The 18,274-nt window shown below is 37.7% G+C and overlaps 1 protein-coding gene across 3 annotated transcripts in view; it reads right to left on the bottom strand.

The window, feature by feature from the left end:
* CNTN4 (contactin 4) overlaps positions 1–18,274 on the bottom strand; it is a 975,711-nt gene that overhangs the window by 564,192 nt on the left and 393,245 nt on the right. Inside the window, exon 1 of one of the 3 annotated variants that reach the window (XM_043443118.1) lies at positions 4,058–4,166. The exons of the other annotated variants lie outside the window; for them this stretch is intronic. The gene's annotated coding sequence lies outside the window, so the exon portion shown is untranslated. Of the gene's footprint in view, positions 1–4,057; positions 4,167–18,274 lie in introns of those variants that run through there. 3 annotated transcript variants of the gene reach the window in all.

Here is an 18,274-nt window from a genome sequence, read left to right as displayed (position 1 = left end):
TAAAAGTGACAGAAACAAAAAGCACTACCATTCTTGTATTATAAATATCAATTCTGAAATTAATTTTGTTTCTTCCAGCACATGTAGTGAAGATACTTAAACACAATTCACTCACAATTTGGTTTGAGTACATCGAGCAGTCCCAGAGTCATTAGTAGTGGGTTCAATAAATTCATCATTTGTCAGTTTTAACTTAGAGTCTTATCTAGTAATGAACAGTCTAAGATTATAATAAACATAGAATGAATAATATTTTTCCATGCTGTTTTTTTCTTTTAACTCTCTTGGGTGTCACAAAGTTGCCTGCATGATGATGCTGTCAAGTATATATTTCTTAATAAAATCATTTCTGGTTTTCATTTCCTGCACTATTTAACAAGACTATCATTTCCCATGGAAAAAGAAAATCCTTGGGTGAACTTCTTCTCCTTCTTAAAAAGTCAAGTTCTTTAATATCCTCCAAACCTGAAGCTGATTGTCTGTTGTGACATTTTGTTTTTATTTTTAAATTAAATGTTGTCAGCTAAATACATCAGGGTGAATCCTGCTTAGTTACCTTCAATTTAGAAAGTAAGATAAACTATTCTCTCACTTTAAAATTTAACAAGGACAATCTACACACACATATATGAATACTCATAACTTTCACTTTGCTTTCTCCACACACATGCCTATGACTAAATAAACACAACATACAACAGAGAACTGTATCAGTGTATCATTTATATCTAAATGACTTCTCATAAGAAAAGGTGACAGACAAACAGGTTATACAAAAACAGACAACCCTAACTCTGTTTCTATTTGACTTTAGAATAACTCACTAATGAAAAAATGGAGGGAGGCAGGGAAAAAGGAAAGCAGGGAAAAAGGAACCAGGGATAGAGCAGAAAGAGAGATAGTAAAAAGAAGGAAGGAAGGAAGGAAGGGAAGAAAGAAGGAAGGGAGGGAAGAACAAAAGAAGAAAGGAAGAGGAAGGGGAGAAAAGGAAGAAGAAAAAAAGAATCCAACTTGTTTCGGATGACAATTATATTGCATTTTGACCGGTCCTGAGGCAATCTGAACAGCTATCAGGAGTCAGTAAGAGGCTAGGATGAGATGTCATGAGATCACAGATTTTTCTCATCTAGAAAGTATCTAAAAAATCAGACCACTTTACAGGGGATACTGAGTCACAGAGAGGTGAAGTGGCTTGTTAGAGTTTGCACAGCAACTTAAAAAGGGTTCACAGAAGCTTCCACTGGCCCAGGTGATACCCTAAAGAGCGGACACTCTGATAATGCAGAGTTGAGGGTTAACATTTAAAATCCAAAACCCCAAATTCCAGAACCAAAATTTTTAGGTTTTTAAATTCATAGTTTTTCCATTCAACCATATTCACTTTTGAAAGTCTAGGGGAAAAGTTTATAGAATTTCCTGCTCCAATTCACATTTCTGGGCACAATCCATCAAGCAGGGCTGGGCTGCAGCTTGTGTGCAAAAGGACCTACTGACAAATGCTACTGAGGATGCTGTGTGCTAAGTCCAGCAGCCTCGGGACAGACATGGCAGTGAGCCAAGGGCCCCAGGCACAGATGCCAGGGGGCTTCTCTCCCTGATGCTGCGCCCCTTCCCACAGGCTTCTTTACTTTGTTCAACCCCAGCACCTTCTGGAGGCTGAGGGAGCACTGAACTGGGAGCAGCACAGAAACCGTCTACAGGGCTTACTGGCTGGATCTGGATGCATGCTTGCAACACATAGAGACAGATGTTATTTTTACGTACAAAATGCAAGACATTTATCTTTTATAGCACTTAAAATTTATATTGAAGGCCAATCAAATCACCATGACTTTAGAAGTTCCTCTTACAACGTATATGTAACACCCATCTGGTCTTCCCATCTGTCAAATGACCAGACCCTCAACTAACCCCTGAAGCATCCAATCACCTTTTCTACAGATTAAGCACAACTTGGGGGTGTCCCAATTTTTAGTAAATAGTAAAAAATATTTCTAAAGTATTAGGAGCACGCTGTAGATCTAGCAAATGTCTCTTGGCTCTTTGAGGTGACCAGACTCCAAAAAAAAAATTAACATCACAAGAGTTGAAATTTCTAAATGTTTGAGTAGAATAATAGAAGTCAAACTTCACTACTTCAGAAAAGTACTTCCCTACCAAGGGTAAAAGTTCCATACATATGTACATACATACATATTAATATGTATGTATACACACACACACACCACACATGCTCACACACACACATACACATATAAGAATTCAAGAGTCACACACACAAAACCAAAATTCAAAGGAAAACATGTACTAAATTATTTAGGCTAAACAAGCAACTGTACAAAAATCACTAGACCTTAACTATCTCTATTTCTGTGCCTTTCATCATTTTAAATAAGTACATACCTTCAAAAGATCATGTACTTGCACCAGTTAGAGTAACACAAACTATTATTAAAAATATAGCTGAGGCTTCCTCAGCAACCATCACTTGCAGAAGTCATCAGTTCAGTTTGGGAGGAAGGCATGAGGCTGATCTTTTGTTTAGCAGAAATATAACCATCAAATTCAACTGCCTTTATTTCAGATTTCCGTATTTCAGACCCTTCCCAGAGAACAGACTTCTCCTTCAGCACAACCCTGGGACTGCTGGCTACCCAGAGGCACCAAGGCTTTCCTCTTCCTGCTTCATCTTGCCAGAAGGTAAGTGTTCAGTACTGGTTTATTACCTTTTCCTCTCCAAACCTCAGGCTCTGAAAATGCCTGCGCTCACGTACACAACCAGCTATGTTGAGTCTTCTCTCCCCTTGCATCATTCCCCTCAACCAAATCTAATGAGAACATCCTCTGTCCTCACCAGTGAGACACTTTCATACTTCACAGCCTGTGGTTTCTCTCTACTTTGAGACTTACTGCCTATTCAGAAAAAGTGTGTTTGCGCTCCGGAAACTGCGGAACCTCTGGCTGCGTGGACTCAAGCTCAATGAGGGCATTTCGACTCCCCTTTGCAGGTAGGAATGATTTGAAGTTCACTTTGGTCCACCTCAGCTCTGACAATTGGTTCAAGTGGTTAAAGCCTCTTATATTCAAATTCTATTCTTAAATCAGCTCGATTGTTCTACCTTGAACCCAGGAAAAAGAATGTGGTTTATATTTAGGTTAGGGGAAATCCAGACAAGAAATCCATATATCCTTTTCCATAGTGATAACAATCTTTAATTTCACTAAGCCATTGATCATCTGAAAGACATCATGCAAATATTATTAACAATATTAATTTCTAATATCATTTTTATGATCAATTCAATCTTGCAGTACTAATCTGATAGACTGCATTTGGAGACATATGAAGGATAAATAAACCTGGAGCTGAACTGGTATTTTTTGCTTTTTAAAATTCACGTCTCTTCATAAAAAGTAGTGTATTTAGAAGCAAAAATGGGCTAGACAGACTTATTTTTAAATACCTTCCCTTAGAATGAAAAACGGAGATACATAGCTCATATTTGCAAATATTCCTACTCATCACTCCCATCTCTGGCAAAGTTTCTAAAAAGCATGCAACTGAAAAACAAGAGAAACTTTCCTGTTTCTGCATTTCTTAGTGGCAGCAGAGAGCCAGAAAATAAACTATCTCACATAAATTCTGGAAATACAGACACATGCTTCTTTTACACAGACACCCAAGCAAGATGATCTCTTTACATATAGACAAGACTTCTACTTACATTTTTCTCACAATGGCCAGAGATACAGAAGAAGATAAATATATGCTCGAAGCATCCTGAGCACCACAGAAAATATACCCATGCTTCCTAATTCCAAACAAAGCCAATAATTTTTAACTTCTATGAAAGCATTCTGAAAGGTCTCTTATTTCCTAGTATGAATCAATTACAAAAGAGACCTGACAGAAACAGCAAGCTCTAAACAGATTACACTCTGCCTCACCAGCTTGATTCAACAAAGAGCGATGGAACAGAAAATCAAATGCAGCTTGCAAAGTCACATTCACATGGAGCTATAGGGAGGAAGGGCGGGGGGAAACCTTGGTACTTACAGACTGCAAAGTAAAATGTCCCAGTTTCGCTTTACACGTTACAGCAAATCAAACAGAGATTTCAGCTCTCAGCAAGTCCCTGCTTCTACTACACTGATCATCCACGCAGAACAGGGCCTTATGGATTGCTTAGGCAGCTGGGAGATAATGGGACCATATTCTCAGCTGGGACTAGAGATGCTGAACCGCTCTCCGCTGCGCGCTGCATGGCTCTCGGCCAGCATTAATCAAGGAGGACCCAGCTTCGTGGCTGTGTTCCCCAAAGGATCGACATAATTAGCGCATGAATCAAAGACGCACACTGGGAGAATCACGCACATCTCTAGCTGGCTCTGCTCACATCGAACCTGATTAGGAAATCAACTTGGTTCTCCGATCAAATGTGTTCAACATTTCGAAGATACACAGAGACTCACACAGCTGTTTATAGATTCCAAGGGAGGGGCAGCAGAGATTAAGGCTTCCTTCCCAATGGGCAATTTATGTAATTCCTCAACTATAGAATATAAGGACACCAGTTGTTCGGTACATATGGTGGGTTTGCCCTGTGATGTGGTTTGTCTGTTTGGGTTTTGTTTTCTTTTTTGCAATTCTCAGGAAACCGCAGCATTTCCCCTCTGGATCTAATGGGACACGCGTGCGTATATTCTTTGCAGATCTAGACTTTGGGGAGACTGACTGGACTAAAGATAGTCTGAGGGCATTTTCTGTCTGCAAATCCATGCTTCTTCTCAAGCCTGGAAGTCCAGGGCATTCAAAGCAGAGGGTCTGGCATAGAACTTGGGACCTCAAATAATCGAAAAGGAAGTGGTGATGCTGATTCCACTTGTGTATCTGGAATAATAGGCTTATTCACTCTCTCTGCATGGTGATGCAGTTCGGAGTTGCGAGCTAGTAGCCTATGGACATGCTTGGTTTGGAAAGAGAGAGATTTTAGAATTTGAATGTGAACATTTTTAAACAGAACATGTGTTCTGCACTTTACCAAGAGGGTGCCAGCTCCTGCTTTTGCTCACATACGCTACCTGCCAGGCCCCGGAGACATTTGCTTATGTAAATTTGACCTTACTTAAGCAAGCGTGGGTTAGGGATGTAAAATATTCTCTTTTAGAGAAAGGAGACTTGGTTCTTGTGTCACTCATCACAGGCTGTGATTAAGGCACCTATGTTATAATTTAAAATTCCAACACACACACAAATTAGCCTATGTGATAAAAGGTGGGGCAGAAATTAGGCAGAAAGAAAATCTGAATTCTAATGCTCACCGTGCTACAAAAATGAGATGATCTACAATATTACTATACATCTCTGAGCCCTGTTTTTCTTATGTGTACAACAGGGCCTTGGTCCAGATCTCTGAGGACTCTCACAGATAAGACAATCTACTGTTGTTCTAAGAGCTAGAAAGTAGATCTCTGTTAGAACAGTGCTTACACTTCATAGCAGTGACCTGAGTTATGGGAAAAGAATGTAAGTACGATGCCTTTTTTTTTTTTTTTTGGTCACATTACACTTCAGTGGGATCCTAGTTCCCCCACCACGAATCGAACCCATGCCCCCTTCATTGAAAGTGTGAAGTCTAAACCACTGCATGCCCAGGGAAGTCCCAGCTATGCTTTTTTTTTTTTAAAAGCTCTCCTAAATTGGGAGGTCTCTGTTACCTTTGAGGGTTCCATGAGAAAATGGCTAATATGCAGCTGTTTAAAGAACTGAAGGCAGCATCATTGATCAGTAAATGTGAGTAAATTATAAATGTATAAAAGGAAAAATAAAAGGTTGTCCAGAAGATGGTTTTGGCTATTTCTATACAAACTCTGTCTTCCTGAGAGTAAAACATCTGGATGAAGAGCCAAAAGTCTGGTCAAAATGTTCTTTCATCACTAGATACTTTGATTTGTGGGGAAAGCGACTTCTTCGATTTAAACGAGACTGTGTCATCTTATTTTTTTACTCTCTTACTATCCAAAGTAAATAAAGAAAGAACTCTTCATGTTGTCAGTCATGTCATCTATGTGGAAAAATGTGTATCATCAAGGTCAACACAATTCAAACTGCCCTAGGGTTTTTTATAGTGGCATCAGGGAACCACACTTTCATGATGCTTTACTGAATAACTAGAAAAATAACTCACCTAAGGAGTTTCCTAGCTGGCTCAGTGGTGAAAGAATCCACCTGCCAATGCAGGAGGTACAGGAGCAGTCGGTTTGATCCCTGGGTCAGGAAGATTCCCTGGAGGAAGAAATGGCAACCCACTCCAGCATTCTTGCCTGGAGAATTCCACGGACAGAGCATCCTGGTGGGCTACAGTCCGTGGGATTGCAGAGAGTTGTATACAACCGAGTGAGCACTCACGCATGCAATTCACCCAAAGAATACATGATTTTGCAAAAGATGCATCTACCAGATATTTCTATATCCGTTTCCAACTCACTTATTCCAAAGTAGATACAAGGCCTCAAGTAGACATACTATCAATAATTAACAGTAACAATATACACAGTGAGGGATGATGAAACAGTATTAAACTTAAGAAAGTTCACTAAACTTTTGAATAGTTTTATATTGGTTCAATATGTTTGTTTTTGTGACTATTGTCAATCCAGTTTCTTTAAAGTAACTATTTTTTTAAACATTTCCGTGGGTATTTTTGCCGATTTGGCATAACTTGTAAAATGACTGGCACGAATCTCATGTTTGTTATTTTTATCTGGCTCATTATTATTGAGACTTTAGCACATCTACTTCACGCAGCTCATGTGAGCTGCTGACAAAAGTAGGTTAATTAAATAGCAATTGTGCATCTCAGTTATATTAACAAACATATTGCTGAAGCAAATGAAAAGATGAGCAAATTAAAATACAAACATGTTTATTCAGTGGTACAGTCGAAATAAATAGTTTAATTGGTTTTAAGTTCTATTCAGTCCCTCTTTGCCTGGTAATTACTTTGATTCATCTTTGATTATGTTATGCAATAGATTCACTTTGACATCATGTGATTTGCACTTGTTTCTAATGGTAGGTGATAATTACTAACTAAAAATTTCTAACTTCCATCAATTCTTCATACATTTCTCCCCTGAGACATATCATTCAAAATATGAAGTGATTTATAGTAAAAGCCTAAATCTGGGTAATGTCTTTTTTTTTTCTTTTAAGGTCAAATCCAACATTAATGGCAAAATAAATATAACAATAGAAGGAGAAAAAGACCAAGAGAGACCAAAGAAGAGACTGTCTTCATAAATACAGTAGGACCTGATATATTAACCCAGAATATATTTTGGAAGCCAAAAACATACGATGATGGTTTTACAATTTATGTGGAAACTATTTAAAAAGTGCATCTTTTTGGAACCATGAACAATCTACATTTTTTAAAAACTCTTGGCAAGGCTAGTGAGAACCTGGGGAATGGGGCTCCTGAGGTCTCTTTCTGGCCTCAACACAAGATTCAGCTAGTTAAATACAGTTCTGAGCTTCAGCAAATCTAGGGGAAAAATGAAAGTTATGGCAGTAATTTTCCAACAAGTTGAGGGTTAATCAATATTTTGTAATGCTTTGGAATCTTCAGCAGTAAGTCACTTGATGTGCATATAGCTACTCGCCACTTCTTTTAGAAAGTATTCATACTTTTTTTTTCCTTGCCTTTTTCCCTAAAAGTAAGAGCCAAAAGCTGAGATAACTGTAACATTTCTCCAGCTGAGAACAAAATTTCAAAGGAATGGATGGTTCAGAAATCACTGCCCAGGGCACCCACTGCAGTGACAATCTAAGCAGCTTGACTGGACTTTCTTTTCTAACTGAAAGTGAAGGAGCCAGTAAGAAATTAATCAAGAAACAAGCCCCAAGTATGGATCCACACAGGGAAGTGTGTGGCCATATTCATTTGTCCAGAAAGTCATCAGACTGTTGTAATAAGGACACGCCAAGACTGGGATCACAAACTTCAAACAATCTGCAGAAAAAATGGCCCATTTTTAAAACTGTGCCACAATGACATTAAGTTCACTCACAAGTTAGATAAATATAAAGCAGTATGCCTCAATATTTATCTACCACTAACTGCTCAGAAATTTGGAGCTATCATTTGAAGTGTGCATGCATGTGCAGTGTGTCTGCATGTGTGAGAAGAGAGAGAGAAGGAAAAGAAGAGAGACAAATTGTAGACAAATGGTTTTGCAAGTGGTGTTTCTTATCTAAATGGTTTTGCCAATGGTATTTCTCATTTACTTTTAAGGGCAGACTTTATTACACTGGCCAAAGAACACATATCAATTTTCTTACCATCCGAGAACAAAAATTCTTTCCCTCAGAAGATTCCTATTTTTCTTCCAATAAAAACAGGAAGTTTTAAAAGATTAGTTTTTGATTGTCACACCTTGGGGTGGGGGTGCGGTGAGGTTCAAGTGGGATCTGACAGACAGAGGCCAGGGATACTGCTAACCAGGCTGCAATGCACAGGACGGTCCCTCCTTCAAAATTATCTGTCCCCATCTGTCAACAGTGCCACATCTGTGAAATGCTGACCCAAAGGAATCTTGATGAAGTCCTCATAGTTAGGAATTGAGAGCTAAGATTAAAAACTGACGAAGTTTAACTGGTGGTGGTCTAAATATAGCTGCAGTAGCAAATGGACTGTTTTGCCTTGAAAGTTACTTTAGACTTTATATTATGCTTTCACAAAAATTACAACATTCAGTCCACCAAGTAAGTCCAAAAGCTGAGAAAATACTGTAATTCCAAGCCTGTTAGTGCAAACAAATGTGGGCCTTAGAACAAATGGCTGGTGGCAGAATGACTAAGTAAAAAAGTCAAGTCAGAACAAGTACCCAATCTGGCCCTCTGCTCCCTCCTCCTGCTTCTCTCAAAACCAAACAGAACTGAGAAGAATGAACCTCAGCCCAGCTCTGTACCTTCTCCCAGTTCACCAGCATGGAAACCAATGAACACGTGTCGAAGGCAAGCGGATGGCCATGTAACCCCATGTGTATCTTTTTCTTTATAATTTTATCTTTATAACTCTCCCTAAACAGATGGATATCCTTTCGTATGTTCTCATTTCAAGAATGTGGTCTTACTCCTGAGATAGATACAGTTTTAGAAGACAGCTGGGATTAAAAGTCTTCCCTGGTGGCTCAGACAGTAAAGAACCTGCCTGTAATGTGAGAAGACCTGGGTTCGATCCCTGGGTCGGGAAGATCCCCTAGAGGAGGAAATGCAATCCACTCCAGTATTCTTGCCTGGGAAAACCCATGGACAGAGAAGCCTCGCAGGCTACAGTCCATGGGGGTTGCCAAGAGTTGGACACGACTGAGCGACAAACATTATTTCATTTGGGACTAAATGCAGATATGCTTCAACGCATGGACTTCCCTTAGGAATTCAGTTGTTAGACCTCTTTTGTTTACTCATTCAACAACACTTTACTATGCACCTATTAAATCTGCTGTACATTTAAAGTATGGGAGAGAGAAATCGTATCTCTCAGCATCTGCTTTCCTTACAAACTCCATGTATTTATAGTGTGTATCCTACATCATCCCAGCTGGCTCAGAAAAAGTTTATTGCACTTCTCATCATCCACTAAGGTTATTATTATTTATAATCAGCTTTATCACTAATGTAGTGCCCTGTGGGCTCCAGATCTACTGCTGAGCTCTTTGGTCGGCTCCAGGGAGAGTAGGCGCTACGGAGATGGCAGGAGCTTTTCATTTCACTCTTTGGCATCCCTTCTATCAACTGCAAAAAGCCTTGTTCAGGCTTTCACATGAGGGGAGTCACAGCTCACCTTTGTTTCTTAAACAGAAACTGTCTCCCCCTAGATCTGATGCAGATGGAACAAGATGAGAAAAGGGTACCCAGAGGTTGGAAACTGAGAGAAACAGAACAAAATCCAGAAAAGCCTATACATGGTTAGATTACCAGTGTTACTTTAGGAAAGAAGTGAGTGTCTGCTTAGAATGGGCTAAAATTTTCTTATATTTTACGGATCAAAAAAGAGGAATACGATGCCTGGTTTCCTTCCTACCTGCGTTGAGAAAATGGATTTAAGTTTTTATTTGTTTTTCCAAAATGGACTGATTCCAGATAGAGAGGAACAGATAATTTTAGAATACATGTAGATCAAAGATTAAGGCAGAGATCAAGATTCTCTTGAGCAATTTTAAAAGCTCTTTTCAGAGAAACTTCTGTCTAAATTCATACCCTCCTACGCTCTGCATCTATATGATGTAGAAACACTGCTAGCAAATGACAAATGTAGGGAAATCAACCTTTAATTCTAGAAATCTAAAGTTTATATATCTATATGACATAGTCACATAATCATATATAACTCTAAAGTACACATCTGTTCTAAGTGGTATATTTGAGACTTTTCAAATTTAAGACAGTTTATAATTTATATTTTTAGGGGAGATTTATTTGGAGCACTGAATAATATAGTAGAAGGATGACTTCTGTCCAGAGACACTTTAATTTTTCTGCCATGGACCATCATAATTTTGAGTGTTTGTCAGAAACTGCTATGCAATTTACATGGATTGTTTACTCTTCATCACAACTCTGAGTTAGATGTCTTTACCATTCCTGTTTCATAGATCAAGACATGAGAACCAGAGACATGAGTAAGCTGTCCAAGAGCCCTGGCTCACAAATGGCAGATACGGGTTTTTCTTAAACTTTATTTTGCGGAACATTTATTTTTCACTGTTGACAATTTCTTTTCCTTTTCCAATCATGTTCATAATGGAAAATGTTCTTAAGTTTGTTTGCCTACAATAAACCAGTGGTTCTAAAGTTTGAAATTTTAAAACAAGTTATACAAAATAAAGGAAATGTATTAAATCTTAAAATTGATGGGTAGGGTTGATCTAAAATAACATATAACCTGTAATAACTTTTGATAAGATAATAGAGCACTAATTTCAACTTGATCATCTGGACTTCCTTCTCCTCCTCCCCTTTTTTTTGAATAATTTCAGACTTAGAAGAAAGTTTGAAGAATGATACATTGAATACCCATATATTTTTGACTTAGAACTAAGGTGAACATTTTCATGACTGCTTTCTGCTTTTACTCTTTCTTCTCTCTCCTTCCTTTCTTCCTTCTCTCTGTTATATTCATTTTTCTCTGAGTCATTTGAAAGTAGCAGACATCCTAAAACTTAGCCCTTATGCCACTTTAAGAAATCACCAAATATTTTTTTAAGTTTTACTGAGTTATCGTTAACTTTAAAAATGTAAAATATTTAATGTATATAATATCATGTTTTTATAATATCATGTTGTTCAGTTGCTAAGTTGTGTCTGACTCTTTGTGACCCCTGGACTGTACCATGCTAGGCTCCTCTGTCCATGGGGATTTTCCAGGTAAGAATACCAGAGTGGGCTGCCATCTTCTTCTCCAGGAGATCTTCCCAACCCAGGGATCGAACCTGCATCTCCTGCATTGGCAGGCAGACCCTTTACCACTGAGCCACCTGGGAAACTAGGTGATACTGATTTCTCAGTGCACTGCATTTGGAGGGAGGTATTGTCAGTTTACCCTGTTACTGGTGGTGTTAAGCTTGATCACCAGATTTCTCTATTATAAATGTAAAGGTATCATTTTACTTTTGTAATTAGTAAGTAACATTTGGAAAATACTTTGAGACTTTATGTCATTTTCTCTAAAAGTTTTTCACCTACTCATTTTGGCAAACCTTGAAGAATTGTCACTGAATCAATTTTTGTAATAATGCTTACAGAAGATTTGGATTCTCCAACCTCAATAATTTGCCAATCTCTTGTCTTAGAGGATCGAAACCTACTCAGTCTATGCTCTCACATATGTCAGAGTGGTGGCAAAGGATACCATTCAGAAGCACCAAGTTTCTGCGGTTTTCTCAGAAACAGAGGCCAATGATAACTCATCAAGCTCCTCATGAAAATTTGTTAGCAGCCCCAGAACATATAAAGTTTGGAAGAAAAATATAAAATTAACCATTTGGGGGGACTTCACTGGTGGTCCAATATCTAAGACGCTGCACTCCCAATGCAGGGGCCCAAGTTTGGCCCCTTGTCAGGGAATGAGATCCCACGTGCTGCAACTGAAAGATCCCACATGCCACAACAGAGATCAAAGATTCTGCATGCTGCAACTACGACCAGGCCCAGCCAAATAAAAAATAAAGATTTAAAAAATAAAACTAACCAATTTTTTTTGAGGGGAAGAGGGAACTTTTCAGGATAAACCTATTATAATTCCTCAAAGTGATGTCTTAAATTGAATAATGAGATATTCCTCTTCATATCTATAAATGCTAAAAATATCAATGTTACTCTTATCAGATTAGGGTCACTTTCAGCTTCTGCAGAAGGCACTCTATATTAAGAAGCCAAAGAGCTCCTTTCAGACGTTTTAAATTGTGCCATTTATTGATCTCTAAACCGTTCTGTTTTGCTGTAGCGTTTTTCACCTGGAAATGAATAAGAAATGAAAAGCCCTGGTTGAAATCCATTCTCCACAGTGAAGTCAGAATGCTATTTCCAAAAGAGAAATTTAAACATTATCCTCCTGCTTATAATCCTTCAAAGGTTCCTATCAAATCTAAGCACCAATTCAAATCCAGTCACCACCCCAAGGACCTCCCTCCCTCACTGATTTGTACTTTCTATCCCATTTATCAACCAGGATTTTTTCCTCTTCCTTCCTTGAAAACTTCATGCTACCCTTCCCCTCCATTGCAACTATATCCTATCTTTATAATGCTTCTTAACCCAAAACCCATCCATCAGGAGATATGTCCAACATTTTAGAGGTAGCTCTCACTGTCAAAGTACAAAGGAGCATACTCTGGAGTTGGGCAGCCTGGTAGCCTAGGTTCTCCATCTTACTGTGTGACCTTGAACAAGTTACTTAACTTCTCTGTGCTTCACTTTCTATAAAATGGTGATAATTATAGCAGTTTTCTTCATCACATTACTATACATCTATTTACCCCTCTAAAATATGCTTCCATTAATCCAAAAAGGACTATTTTAAGATTAAGCATTTCAAACACATTCTTTCTTCTCCCACACCAATCATCTCCATACCCCCAGGATAGCATCACCGATGTCTTTGAGTTCACATGATCCTCAGGCACACTGCCTTGTAATTACCTGGCTATGCAATTATTTGTCTACTAGAATAGGATCTCCTCAAAACAGCTATGACATCCTGGTCAATTTTGCTACCCTAACATCTAGCTCAGTGGTGTAACTCAATAAAGCTTAAAGAATTAATGAATGACTTTTGGACATGTGTATAGTTACAAAGCCATGCAACAATCTGGTTTTCATCAGGTACTTGTATAATTTGACAATTCAGTTTTGAGTACTAAAATGACAGGATTAATAATAACAAAACCATGGTTATTAAACTTCATGAAAGAATCTTCACATTTGATTCAGGCACTAAGGTTCTATCTTCACTTGGTAATTTAGTAGTCAAGTATCTTCAAGTAAGCCTTGAGGATACTTTTTGGGAAGTTTTTTTTTTGTTTTTTTAATATATAAAATTAAAGTGAAGTTCTAAAAACACAGTGAGCTAAAACATTTCCTTTAAAAGTCATAAAAATGCTAGTTAAAAGAATAAAAGAAATGTAACAAAATTACATGCATGCACATGTAGAAGTATAGCTGAACTTGAGAGAAAAAAAAATGTCAAGATAGAGTAGACAGTTAAGCTGATGAATGAGGGCCTATGAACCCTAAGGGCTGGCTGGGGAGTCCAGCTACATATCTGCAGGTGTGGTTCACATAGGCTCTCAAGTGAATGGACTTCCTGAAACTGTGCAAGAAAGCATCTCTGGGGGCTAGAGAATAAGCTGAATGCCTGACAGGGACAGGAGAAGCATAAAACTGAAACTTCATTGCAAAAACCATACAATCAGTGCGTACTTAAGCACCTACAGAATTCCATGGATAGGTCTTCACAAGCATTTGTGATAATATAGATACAGATATAAGTCTTCACAAGCATTTGTGATTATATATATGTGATTATATATATAAAATAATATATATATATATATATATAAAGAAATAGCATGGAAATCAGGCATCCCAGGTGGCATAGCAGTAAAGAATACACCCACTAGTGTAGGAGACACAGGATGTGAAGGTTCAATCCCAGGGTTGGGAAGATCCCCTGGAGTAGGAAATGGCAACCTACTCCAATATTCTTGCCTGGAAAAATTCCATGGACAGAGGAGTCTTGTGGGCTACAGTCCATGGGACCACAAAGAGCCAGACTTGACCGAGCAACCGAGCACACACATTAAGATGTAAATATTCAGTGAACTGGCCACATATTAGGATCTCATGACAGAATTTTTTTTTTACTAATATTAACTTATTATATTCCAACAGGACATTTAAAATGATTTTGTCTGTTTCTGATTCAAAGAATAAGTGGTTTTGGTGGGATAAAGAGAGGCAGAAAGAACAAGTAACTTAGTAAGTGAGTAAGTGAGATGATTCACTCAACTTATTATCCATTGGGTGCCAAGCAATGTAATGGTTATCTCTGAGCCACACAAATGAATGGTAACAATTATGGAGTTTTATGTCCTGGGGAGCAAGACTGATAGCACATAGCAATCAATAAGTAAATTAAATAATAAGAGATTCTGTTAACAACACTGCAAAAAATTTTTAAAAGAGTCCTAAGATAGAGAGTAACAAATTTTAGCTCTTCAGTATTCATCAGATTTGAAAAGATCAGTAATCACCAAGAAGGAACATTAATAGAAAATGTATGAAATTTTTATATTCCACAATGCTGGCCTAACTTTACCCAGGTTATGACAGAATAACTACACTCGACCTCCCAAATCTCTTCTTAATAAAATGACATAGGTTCCTACATGTGTGCACTCATGGACAAAGAGCATTACAGTGTTCATTGCATGTGTCACTGGCAATATCTCTGACCGTGGACATGACATGTATCAAATTCTGCATTTTCCAAAGATAAGTTAAGAAGCTAAGTCATTTGGAAGTTGAATCGTTAGGGGGATGGAAACTATGGGGTACAGATTTTAGATACTGTGAGTCCAGTTTGCAGGGATTATGTGTGTCAAGTTAAGGATTTCACATATGATTTAATCAGGGATGAGTGTTTATTAAAGTTTTTTTTGAAAATTAGTTGGAAGAAAATGATGATGTGAAACACTATTAGAGGAACACAATGAAATATTTCTGGAGAAGGAAATGGCAACCCACTCCAGTATTGTTGCCTGGGAAATTCCATGGACAGAGGAGCCTTGCGGGCTACAGTCCAAGGGGTCACAAAAGAGTTACACATGACTTAGCGACTAAATCATCATTATCACCTGGGAACTAAGATCTCAAATGCCATGTGGTGTGGCCAAATTTAAAAAAATAAAGAAAGAAAGAAAAGAAGAGAATTCTTCTTAAGCCTACTAAAATCTTCAAAAAAAAAAAAAAAACACAAGTCTTTTCTTCCTAGAATGTCTAAGAATGTCCAGTACCCCAGGAAAAATCAAGTAAGATGATTAAAAGCACCTGAGTAGATTTAAACCAAAATTTCCTATAAACACATCAGATGCCTGGGAAATCCCATGGACAGAGGAGCCTGGTTACAGTCCATGGGGTCTCAAAGAGTTGGAACACCTCAGAAACTAAACATCAACAGCAACTGCACTTAATAGTTGCTTTCAAAAAAAAAAAAAAAAAAAATTTGCTTTCCAGGAATTTGAAGCCTGGTAGAGAAGTATAAAACCCACAGATACACATTTTAAGGGAGTGTTTATTACAGTTCTACAGGATTTTAGAAAAGAGAAAGTTTATTTCCAAAATGCTTTGGGGAGGAAGTGGTGTTAGAAATGAAAACTTGAAGAACCTGTCAATTTTAGCCATTTGGAGATGATTACTTAGTGGTGACTATGATGCTGAAGGCAGAATTTCAAATGATCTTTTTAAACTGCTCTTTCTCTAGATAAATATTAATATTATCTTCCCGTTTTGGACACTGTCTCTGATATCTAGACTCTGTTGAGAATTTAAAGTACTTTCTCCCTAGAATAAAATGCATCCACAATTACAATTTTCCATAAAAATGTCAAGGAATTCACAGACTTTCAGTTAAGAAATCTTGCTTTGGTCGAGAGAATATTATTAATGGAATGCATATAAATAGCATTTTACACTTTCTCGAGAACTTTTACATCACCACAATATGAAGAAGTAATAAGGACTATTATCATTTCCTCTATTTTTCATAGAAGAAAAATAAAACATGGAGAAATTAAGCAACTCTTTCAGTATTATCAATTTCTTTGGGAGTTACTGAGATTATATGCCAGTGTTTACTAAAACACCTCCCTACTCTGTGGAATTCCACTTCTCCAAGCATCATTCATTTGAAACTTCACTCTAGCCAAATTGGTGCAATTACATGTGGGAGGAAAATCAAAATAATAATAGCTCTCATGGAAGGGAATTTCTCACTCAAAGTCATCAATTAAGGACACAGGCTTCTTCTCTAATTTTCCTTCACTACTCTTGCTTATTACTTTAGTCAAGATCACCAGTTGGTCAACGGTAACTACTAGAGCTCCAACCATCAAGTTTGCTTTCCAAGCATTAGAATGAAAGAAGTGGGATACAGGACAAGAAATCTGAATTTCAAGCTAAAACCTTTCCTCTCGAAGAGACCTCTCAGAAGTCCTCCCAAATATTTCTGCTTGTATATAACTGGACAACCTTTTTGAACATGCAATAAAAATTACAATATTTCATCTGGGCACACTGATGTTCTAAATAATATTGCTGTTCTGTTATTAAAGAACAAAGGAAGAACGGATATTGGCTGGCAATCAGAGATCTCTTCCATAATTGTTGTTACGGTAAGCCATGTCCAGCTCTTTTGCAACCCATGGACTGTAGCCGACCAGGCTCCTCTGTCCATGGGATTTTCCAGGCAAGAATACTGGAGTGGGTTGCCATTTCCTATTCCAGAGGATCTTCCTGACCCAGGGATTGGACCCATGTTTCGAACATTGCAGTTGGATTCCTTACCACTGAGCCCCTGGGGAAGCCCCAACACTTGAGTCAACAATAAAACTTCAGTGCCAGAAATCAACGAATGAGGATTCTGAAGATGGGATTTCCTGGTGATGAGAAGACATCAGTTAGATCCCTGTGTGGTCTGCGTCTCCTGATATACAAAATGAGGCAGGCTAGAGACTAGCATCTCTCTCAGATATCTTCCAGTTTTGAGGTTTTAGGAGACCTAAAATGTTACCTCATTACCTTACTACCAAAGGAATGGTGGTTTCTAATACGGAAACTATTTGCACATCTGTGAATAGTCCAGCTTACATTCTATTAGAGTAGCAAAATAAGGCTATTAGAATAGTCCCACTGAATTATTAGCCCCATTCAATTATTTTACAGCGATCTTTTTTTTTTTTTTAAAGAAGGAGAAAAGAGAAAGAGAAGAGAACAAGGGAAGTTTTCTTTGACGTTGAGCATGAATGGCAAATTTATCATCTTGGTACCAAGAGAATACCCTGTATATGATCTTGAAAATTCACAATTAAAACGAAACATTCACACTTACAATTTGAGAACTGTAAGATACTAAGCAAAATGTGCAGCTGTTTATAAGAACTACCATTTATGCAAGCAAAATATTCAATCAGTAAAAACAGTTCTTAATGCCTCTAGGATAATTATTTTTTATGTGGATAGAATTAAACTTGTGTAACAATATAACCATCAAGTCTTTGTACAATCTTCCTATAAAATATGATAGATTGAAAAGAGTATAGACAATACTGTTTGAACTATAAGCTGCCACCACACTTCAGATTTTTTAATTAGGGTACCAGCATGAGGTTCTTTCTAAGCTTTATCAAGGAAGCCAGCTAATCCAAGTTTATTTGCCTTATTCCTCCCCTTCATTTATTGCAGTTTCTTAAATGGAAGAACCCAGAGTCTCATAAAAATGAATTAAATAGAAAACTAAATAGAAAATGTAATAATAAGCTAAATGAATAAGATTCTTCCTTTTAACTATATTACCAAAGAGGGAAAATATCTATTAAGGGCAATATGGTCACCTATGTAGCTATAAAATATGGCAAAGTAGAAAAGAAGAGAACGGTTAATCCCATCACCATAATCTTTGAAACAAATATACCTGGAAGAAGTAACTGCTCT

This window comes from Cervus canadensis, chromosome 22 (assembly GCF_019320065.1).
Source record: "Cervus canadensis isolate Bull #8, Minnesota chromosome 22, ASM1932006v1, whole genome shotgun sequence".
Lineage (NCBI taxonomy): Eukaryota > Metazoa > Chordata > Mammalia > Artiodactyla > Cervidae > Cervus > Cervus canadensis.
Note: the sequence above shows the minus strand (reverse complement) of the source record. Positions and strands in the feature narration are given on the sequence as shown.